This window comes from Lepus europaeus, chromosome X (assembly GCF_033115175.1).
Source record: "Lepus europaeus isolate LE1 chromosome X, mLepTim1.pri, whole genome shotgun sequence".
In the NCBI taxonomy this organism is placed as follows: domain Eukaryota; kingdom Metazoa; phylum Chordata; class Mammalia; order Lagomorpha; family Leporidae; genus Lepus; species Lepus europaeus.
Genome location: NC_084850.1, coordinates 55,164,856 through 55,175,281, shown reverse-complemented (window position 1 = coordinate 55,175,281; position 10,426 = coordinate 55,164,856). Strand labels below are relative to the sequence as shown.

General features: G+C 39.4%; 1 pseudogene; it reads left to right on the top strand.

The window, feature by feature from the left end:
* The first annotated feature begins 8,934 nt into the window (after positions 1–8,934).
* Positions 8,935–10,159, top strand: LOC133752611 (ena/VASP-like protein; annotated as a pseudogene).
* Positions 10,160–10,426: the final 267 nt, after the last annotated feature.

Here is a 10,426-nt window from a genome sequence, read left to right as displayed (position 1 = left end):
GTGATAAAGGTCTTGAGGTTATCTTCATTAACTTTCTTTTCCTTTAGCATTGCTCATTTTATGGTGATTCTTCTTATTCTTAGTATTTCTACTTGTACCTTGAAATTGTAAATGTTATCTTATGGGGAATCTAGGGTATTTTTATGTTTCTCTAAAGAATATTCTTTTTTAGAAAAAAAAAAGATATTTCAGTTTGCTGAAATCATAATGTGCACAGCATCTCCCCTGTGCTGGATGATAGGTAACTCAGATCTCAATTCAGTTCTTTTACCTTAGCATGCTTCCCTATAGTTGCCTTACTCATGTGTAGTTCAAGCCACAGCCAGAGATTTGGGCAGAAACTATTCATAGTATTTGGCATTTCTCTCCCTGGTTGTCTTCTTTATTTTCTCTGTGATTTTTCACCTTGTCAGTGGCTGTGGTTGCCCAGAACTCTTTCCTCTGGTTTTTCAGGACCGTTAGACTGCAGATTTTCTATCAGGGTGTTATTCACAATGCTGGCACAAACTGGGGCCTACCCTCAGGCTAAAAGCTATTAAAAGTAAAAGCAATCTCACCAAGCACTTTAACTTTCTTGGAACTGTCAAATCTACTCCATTCCTTGCATTCTTTTGGTCACAATCCAACGCCTTTTTTTTCTATTTTGTTCATAGTGTGTTGTGATAGGAGATACTCCGCCATTACTAAAAGAAGCTGAACTCCTTATATTTTGTTTCTCACATGAAGAGAAATAAAGCAGTCACATGAATACCCAATAATGCCAATTTCAGTTTCTCTATGGGTTGGATCTAAAATAAAAATTAGAAGAGACAGTTTAATTCTTTAAATCATTAGACACTTTTCTCCAGGCAGAAAATTAAGAAAAAATCATAAATTTCATCTCAAAAAAATAAAGCAAAGAGAATAGATTATAGAGAAGTAGGAGTGATGATGCATGGTAGTTTTCTAGAGTAGTAACAACATATTTTTATTGCTAAATGTGTTGTGATATGCATAGAATGAATTACAGTATTAAAGCAGCAAACACTATTTTAAGTTTCATATATATAAAGAAAGAGAGAGGATGTTATGGCTCATATTCTTTACATTCCTAGTCAATTAAATTTAAAATACATGAAATACTCTAATCACAATTAACTTATTCCTTATCTTTGAGCAGCTCCTACCACATCTTGGCTTGTACTTCAGCCTTGAAACTAAGCATGTTTTGCTTTTATTCAAAGTGGTTCTAGAGATTCTAGCTAGAGCAGTTAGGCAAAAGAAAGGGCATTCAAACTGAAAAGGAGGAGTCAAAACATCACTGTTTGCAAATGACACGCTCTTATATATTGAAAACCCCAAATACTCCACAAAAATCTGTTAAAACTAATAAACAAATTCAACAAATTTGAAGGATACAAAGTCAATGTAAAAGATCAGTAACATTATTATAAACCAATAGCATATCATCTCAACAAGAAAACAAGAAAAAAATCCAATTTCCAATAGCTACAAAAAAAAATCTGAGAATAAATTTAACCAAAGAGGTGAAATATCTCTACTGAGAAAGCTATAAATCATCAATAAAATTATTTGATGTGGATACAAGCAAATGTAAAGACACCCTTTGTTCATGGATCAGAAGAATAAACACTGTTAAAATTGTATACTATCCAAAGCAATATACAGATTCAATGCAATGCAATCTATCAAAATCTCAATGATATTTTTCAGAGAACTAGAGAAAATACTATGGTATGGAACCACAAAAATCTCTATGGAATCACAGAAGACCCCAAATAGCCAAATGATCTTGAGCAAAAATAAAAAAAAAAGTGGGGCCAGCACTGTGGCCTAGCGGGTAAAGCTGTCACCTGCAATGCCCGCATCTCATATGGGCACTGGTTCAAGTCCCAGCTGCTCCTCTTCCAATCTGATTCTCTGCAATGGCCTGGGAAAGCACTAAAAGATGGCCCAAGTGCTTGGGCCCCTACACCCAATGGGAGACCTGGAAGAAGCTCCTGGCTCCTGGCTTTGGGTCAGCCCAGCTCCAGCCATGGCAGCCATTTGGGGAGTGAACAAGCAGATGGAAGACCTTTTTGTCTCTCCCTCTCTCTGTAACTCTACCTATCAAATAAACGAATAAATATTTTTTTAAAAAAAAGAAAAAAGCAGGAGGCATTACATAACCTTAATTTAAAATGTTTCAAAGCTACCATAATTAAAACAGGATGATATTGGCATGTAGACATTTCTGTAGACCAAACAGAGTGGAATAGAAACTCTAGAAATAAACCCATGCATCTACCCCCAACTAATCTTTGACAAAGTTGCCAACAGCTTGCATTGGGAAAAGAATAGTCTTCTTTAATAAATAGTGCTGGAGAAACTGGATATACAATTGAAAAAGAATGAAATTAGATCCCTATTTCTCACCATTTACAAAAATCAGCTCAAATGAATTAAACACCTAAACTTGAGACCTGACACTTTGAGACTATTATAAGTAAACACAGGGAAGACACTTTGGGACACTAGAATGGGCAAGAATTTTCTGGGTCAGACCCCTCCAAATCAAAGAAAATAAAAGCAAAAATATAAACATGGGAATTAAATAAAACTATAGAGCTCTTGCACAGTGAAGAAAACAATGAGTAAGTCAACATACAGAATGGGGGAAAATATTTGCAAACTATACATCAGACAAGGCACTAACATTCAGAATATATAAAGAACTCAAATAACTCAATAGCAAAAAAAATTTTAAATGTTTAATAAATCTGAACAGACATGAAAGGAAGACATAAATAGATGTTCAATATCACTAATAGGCATATAAAAATGCTCAACATTACTAATAATCAGGAAAATGTAAATCAAAATCACAATGAAATAGCATCATGCTACAGTAAGATTGTTGTTATCCAAAAGAAGAAAAACAACAACTACTGGCAAGGATGTGTTGAAAAGGAAACATTTGCTTAATGTTGGTGGGGACCAATATGGAAATCCTGAAAAACCTAACAATAGAATTATCATATGATCCAGCAATCCAACTTCTGGGTACACATCCAAGGGAAGTGAAATCTATCTGTCAAAGAGTGATTTTTATTCTCGTGTTTGTTGCAGCACTATTCACAATAGCCAGAAATGTAAACAACCTAAGTGTCCATCAACTGGTAAGTGGATAAAGAAAATGTGGTACACATTCATGGTTGAGTATTACTCAACCACAAAAGGATGGAATCTTGTATCTGAAACAACCTGGATGGAATTAGAAGTCACTATGTTATGTGAAATAAGCCAAGCACAGAAGGACAAATGTCATGCAATTTCACTCATATGGGGAATCTAAAAAAGGGGGAGTGGGGTGAAAGGGTGATCTCACAGAAATACAAAATATAATTGTAGATACCAGAGGCCGGAAAGAAAAATGGAGAGGGAGGGCTGGGGAAAGGTAAATTTAAGCATACTAGCTTATAGCTAGATAGAAGTAAGAAGTTCTAGGTTATTATTCACTTATTGTTGCACAATAAAGTAAAGATAATGTTAACTTGATGTGTATTTCTCTAGAAAAAAATCCAAGGTAGGATTTTGGGTGTTTGCATTTCAAAGAAATATATATATATTTTTTGACAGGCATAGTGGACAGTGAGAGAGAAAGAGACAGAAGAGAAAGGTCTTCCTTTGCCGTTGGTTCACCCTCCAATGGCCGCCATGGCCGGCGCGCTGCAGCCGGCGCACCGCGCTGATCCGAAGGCAGGAGCCAGGTACTTCTCCTGGTCTCCCATGGGGTGCAGGGCCCAAGCACTTGGGCCATCCTCCACTGCACTCCCAGGCCACAGCAGAGAGCTGGCCTGGAAGAGGGGCAACCAGGACAGAATCCGGCGCCCCGACCAGGACTAGAACCCGGTGTGCCGGCGCCACAAGGCGGAGGATTAGCCTCTTGAGCCACAGCGCCGGCCTCAAAGAAATCTTAAGAGCTTGAAAGGATAAATATATTTACCATGATCGTATATTACATAATGAATATATGTAATGAAACAACACATAGTATTGCATAAATATATACAATTTTTGTGAGAGTAAAAACTTTTTAAACAAAAAAATTTAAGTGTTTTAAAATGGAGTTTTATCTATATGAATCACTAGGCGATTGAAAACATAATTTAGTAAACAATAGTAATTATTGCTTAGTGCATGATTATATTTAAATGTATGTGCTATAAATTTAGAACCACACATGAAATTGTAAAAATTTTCTTCAGGATTCTAGTAAGAGAATCATAAAGGTGTAATTAGATTCTATTGCCTCTTCAGTCGATAAATTACTGTTAGTTGCTATAAAGGACTAATTTCAGATTGCTTTAATATTAAAAGGGGGTTTTTCTACACATCATTTCCTAAATGCATGAGTTTATTTCACTTGGTTAACTTGGATAGAAATACACAAGACAGCTCTAATTGCATTTTTTAAAGATTTTATTTATTTATTTATTTATTTGAGAGGTAGAGTTACAGTGAGAGAGACAGACAGAGAGAAAGGCCTTCTTTCCATTGGTTCACTCCTCAAATGGCTGCAACAGCTGGAGCTGCGCCGATCCAAAGCCAGGAGCTTCTTCCCTGTCTCCTATGTGGGTGCAGGAGCCCAAGGACTTGGGCCATCTTCTACTGCTTTCCTAGGCCATAGCAGAGAGCTGGATTGGAAGAAGAGCAGCTGGGACTAGAACCAGCGCCCATATGGGATGCTGGCATCACAGGCAGAAGATTAACCTACTGTGCCACGGCGCCTGCCCCTCTAATTGCATTTCATGGATTACTGACAAATTTAGAAAAAATTGCAGGAACAGCATAATGGCTTTTTTCTCTTATACTTTTATATAATCATATATGAGAATTATCCCATCAAGCTAGGTTAATTGTGGTGTTCCATAATGCTCAAGCAATTCATTTTACTACTCAAGTTCAAAATGTGAGTCACTTCTGACTCTTCCCTTATTCTCCCAATCAAAGGAATCAGAGTGCCACTTTTAATTACTTCATACTGTCCTACATATTTGTTCTTCCTCTTTGATTATTACTGAAATTGATCTAGCCCTGATGCTTAACATCTTGTGTGCATATTACTGCAACAGATTTTCACTTTTTCTTGTTATTGATATCTACATTTTTGCTCTATCCTGTGCACTACCACTACTGATAGTTTTAAATTTTGCTGATATAAACATAAATATTGCTGATAAACTGTTTTTTCAAATGTAGTTTTTTAAATAAGCTTTTTAAAGTACTCTCATTTTAGCATTATTCTTTTGTTCTTTGTCTAGCTAAGAGTTATTCATTTTATATTTTGAAAGAGTCAGCTGTGTTTCCTTGGTCTTTTGTATTGATGTTTTTAGTCTCTATTTCTGCTCTGAGTTTTTTTCTTTCCTTCTAATTTACATTCAATTGGTTTATTCTTGTTTTTCTACTTCCTTGAGGTGTTGTGATATTTTAGTTCTTACTGCCTTTTTGATGTACACATTGATTGCTGTGAACTTCCCTCCTAGTACTACTTTTTCTGTATCCCATAGGTTTTAGTATATTGTTTCTTCATTTCATTGGTTTCAAGAATTTTTAAAATTTAATTTTTCCTCATCGATTGGTTGTTCAAGAGTGTGTTATTTAATTTCCATGTATTTTTATAGTTTCCAAAGTTTTTGTTATTAATTTCTAGTTTTACTGCATTTTGCTTGGAGAAAGCATTGATATGATTTTGATTTTTCAAACTTTCTTGAAACCTGTTTTGTGATCTGCCATATAATCTACCTTAGAGAAACTCTCATGTGCTGTTGAGAAGAGAATGTATTCTGCAGATGTTGGATGAGATGCTCTGAGATGTTTATTAGCTCCAACTGGTTCAAGATAAAGTCTAACTCAACTGTTTCTCTGTTGTTTTCTATCTGGATGATCCGCCCATTGCTGAAAATTGAGTGTTAAATTCAATACAATTATTTTATTGGGATGTCTGTCTCTCTCTCTCTCTCTAATATTTCCTTTACATATCTCAATGCTCCAGTATTAGATACATATGTATTTACAATTGTTATTTCCTCTTGCTTAACTGACCACATTGTCATTAAATAATGAATTTCCTTGTCTCTTTTTCCTTATTTGAAATGCAGAGGTCTCAGACAGAGCCAGAGAGAAAGACCAACCAACAGAAAGACTTACATAGATTTCTCATCTTTTGATTCACTTACCAAATGCCTGCAACAGCAGGGACTGTGTCAAGCATAAGCCAGGAATGAAGAACTCAAGATCTCCTACACTGGTGTCAGGGACTGTGCTACTTGAGCCATCCCCTGGTATGTTTTACATGCCTCTTCTCCTGATTTTACTGGAAAGCTGCTATTGGCAGGAAAACTCCCTGGTAAGCTCTTCCATCATAATAGGAGGAGATCTTACTATGTCCCAATAAGACACCTATTGTCTTGCGCAGCTATGCCTAGACTACTGGCCAGGTTCTACAGCTACATTGAAAGTCTGTGGATTCCCTAACATGTGATCATGAACAGATTCTACCCCTAAAATATCTACTGATAGAGTAAGGCAGTGTGTGTGCAGTGATTAATGGGATTTAATACATTTATTTAACAGTGTGCTCAAGGAAAGAGATATCACAAGGATTTATATTCAATCTTTGGGGACACCATTCATCCCTTTATACTCCTTAGAAGAGAAATTGGTGTTAATTAAAGTGAAATTATAAAGTAAATCCTTGGATCTATCTGTAGTCACTTAGGTTATTCAGGTACTCTGTTGTAAGTAGCTAACTCTATGTTGCTAAACTAAAAGGTACAGATCATTTATAATATAGATACATAAATATTACTATTGAAGTTGATAAAAATTTAACTTAAGATTGAATTGCTCTGTTCAGTTTTCTTTGTTTTATGAAACAAATTTATCTACCGCTTTTGACATTCAATATAGCTTTTTTGTTGTCAAATATATTTTATAATAGTTTCTGTCTATATCCATATGAAATGTATATCTAAGTTTTATTGAAGATGACGCTAGTAAAATATGTTTCAGATAACTTTGAAGTGTCATAATATATGGCTAGTGTAGGGGATAGTAACAGTCCATATATTGTTTTTGTTGTTCATCATTTCAGAGATACATAAATTCAGTCTGTTTTCTCTTCCCCTCTTTTCCACCTTAAACTGATTTTGTTGTTTCATAAACTATAAAAATCCAATGTAATTTGTGATTTAAAAATAATGTTTAGAATTGCTACCTCTTTAACCATAGCTGTTCATGAGTCCTAATTAACAAAAAAAGTTTATGATAGTTTTAAAACCTAGAATAGGCCGGCGCCATGGCTCAATAGGCTAATCCTCCGCCTGCGGCGCCGGCACCCCGGGTTCTAGTCCCAGTTGCCCCTCTTCCAGGCCAGCTCTCTGCTATGGTCCGGGAGTGCAGTGGAGGATGGCCCAAGTGCTCGGGCCCTGCACCCACATGGGAGACCAGGAGAAGCACCTGGCTCCTGGCTTCGGATCAGCGCGGTGTGCTGGCCGCAGCACTCTGGCCACAGCAGCCATTAGAGGGTGAACCAAGGGCAAAAGGAAGACCTTTCTCTCTGTCCTTCTCTTTCTCTCACTGTCCACTCTGCCTGTCAAAATAAAAAAAAAAGTAGAATAAAAGAGATAGCATTGTTAGATTTTGACAACTAGAAACTGAGCATTCAGGGCTATTCCGCTAGTGTCGGGATTACTGTTAGCATCTCAGGGCACAGCCTGAATCTTACTGCTGAATAACAGACCCCAGATCTTTACTCATGGTCTATTTGATAGGAAGGGCTCATCACTTAGGAACCTGGAGACACAAACATATTGAAGAGCAGGGCAGAAAAGTATAAGGCAGGGAAAGGCTATTCGGGACACAGTAGGAAAATGTAGGGTTGGTTCAATGTCAATGGAGTAAGGACGATTTGGGAAAGGCCAGGAGGTATTTAACAGGACCTTTTGGTAAAGGTGTGAGTCAGCATTGAATAAGGTAGGGCAAGTCAGAAATGCCTAGAACAAGGAAGAGCTGAGCAAGGCAAGGCACAGCAAGACAGGGCATGATCTGCCATGGTCTGTCAGATCGAGCTAGCCTGAATATGCCATGGTGTGCTACGATAAGGCAGGTAGGGCATCACAGAGAGCTGATCAGGATAGGTTTGGGAAAGCACAATCTATGTGGTGTAGAGGAGGGTAGAATCAGACACGTTCATCATAGAGGTAAGTGTAAAGTGGGTTAGGGTAAGGTACGACCCTACCTGATACGGAACGAAGAGGGTAAGGAATGAAAGAAAATAGGACCAGGGGGCCTTGGTTAATCCTCCGCCTGCAGCGCCGTCATCCCATATGGGTGCCGGGTTCTAGTTCCTGTTGCTCCTCTTCCAGGCCAGCTCTCTGCTGTGGCCTGGGAAGGCAGTGGAGGATGGCCCAGGTGCTTGGGCCCCTGCACCCGCATGGGAGACCAGAAGGAAGCATTTGGCTCCTGGCTTCGGATCGGCGCGGTGCGCAAGCCGTAGCAGCCATTTGAGGGGTGAACCAATGGAAGGAAGACCTTTCTCTCTGTTTCTCTCTCTAACTCTGCCTGTCAAATAAAAAAAAAAAGAAGAAGAAGAAGAAGAAGAAGAAGAAAGAGACCATATAGGTTGATAAGGTGAAATGAAGCAGGAAAGGGCAATAGGTAAGTTGAGTTTATATAGAAACCTTGACTGCATGATGACACTAAAAAGAGAAAGTTTCCATTGATTGATTAATCCGAATGATGTGGAGAGGATAGCAGGGCCAGAACCCAGCTGTCCGTTGCCATTGCTACTGCCCTGTCCTGCAGCTAGTAACCATAATGTACCTCTCAACCCTCACCCCCACTCCAAAAGATGAGCACTCACTGCTCCCACAGCCCAACAGTGATGCTGAGTGAACAATCTGCAAAGCCTGGGCTTCTGTGATGCTCTATGACCACATTAGTAAGAAATGGGAACCGATCAAGCCCAGCCAGCAGAGATTCAGCCAGAACAACATCTATCTCAACATTGCCAGCACCGCTTTCAGACATTGGAATCATGCTACAGGATCAGTAGGTTGTGCTGAATGAGTCCATCAGGGGATGAAGTACAATCAGGTAACATCAACCATCCATCAGTGGCGAGATATCCAATAGTTCAACAGCTTAAACTGTGCAAGGAAGGAAGAGGTGACTGCATTCTCCATGGCAGTGAATGTTGTGTTCCCTGAACATCATGTATGCCCAAGAAAGGGGTCCCTCCACCCAGCTTCAAATGCAGAATGGTCCCTCTTCTGACGAGTTAGACATCCAGAGAAGGCACGGGATGGAGAAGCAGCAGCAGCAGCAGCACTATTGGGAATCTCCAGAGAGGAGAATCTCAGCCACAGAGCCCACTCAGCCACTGGGGCATCCCCCATCTGCAGCTAGAGGCCATGTCTCTGGGAGCAGGCCTCCACCCATGGGGTCACTCCACCTCTCTGCCAGCAGAAGAGCCCAGGGAAATGGCCTGGACAGGAGCTCCATGTCGGTACTGGCTATTTCCCGGGCTGAGACCAAGATGAGAAGAGCCCAGCAGCCAAAAGATGACTCTGGAGGCTCTAGTCCTCATGGAACCTCGAAGTTCAATGCCAAGTGGTTGAATGGCATGGGCAGTGGTGGAGGTCTTGTGGAGGAGATCAACCAACTGCTGGCCAAGAGGAGAAAAGCAGCCTCTGGGACAGACAAGCCAGCTGATAAGAAGAAAGGTGAAAGCTAAATATAAGGCACTGGCACCTCTCCATCTCTCTGGACGTGAGCATCCAGCTAGTCACATAAATCCTCAAAGGCTGCCCAGAAGCTCTGGCACCAGAGTAACTCAGTAGATGAAAAAATCTGCTCCTCATGCCAATGTAGAACTCCAACTGTGGAAAAGCAGCCCAAAGCTAAGAGCCCCTTCAGTTGCAGCCTCACTGTGAAGCCTGTTGTGTTTCTTAGAGTTGGACTGCATGAAACAGGAGATACTGGAGCAAGCATAAGAGAGCCTGACAGGGCCAAGGAGGAGATCCTTGATCTCATCAGGACCTGGCTGAGTTGGAAATCAGCAGAGACTTTGGTTCCCTCAGATGATGGAGGACACAGAAAACACACTGAAGCTTAGGTGTTTCTCGTGTACAAATCTCAAACTCTGTTACATAATAAAATAAGCAAATAGTCAATTCTTGGGTTTTTCAAGATTCTAGCCAACACAGACCCTCAGTACTCCTATTTTTTTTATTTTATATTAGCTTATTTAAGTGCACATTTCTTTTGGCTTATAGATAGGATACTTCCAAATCAGCTGCTGTTTAAATGGTCTCCAAGTTTTCTTCTAGATAGTGCTGGTAGTGTCTTAACTAGTAGTGGTGAGCTGGGCACAGTGCAGTGT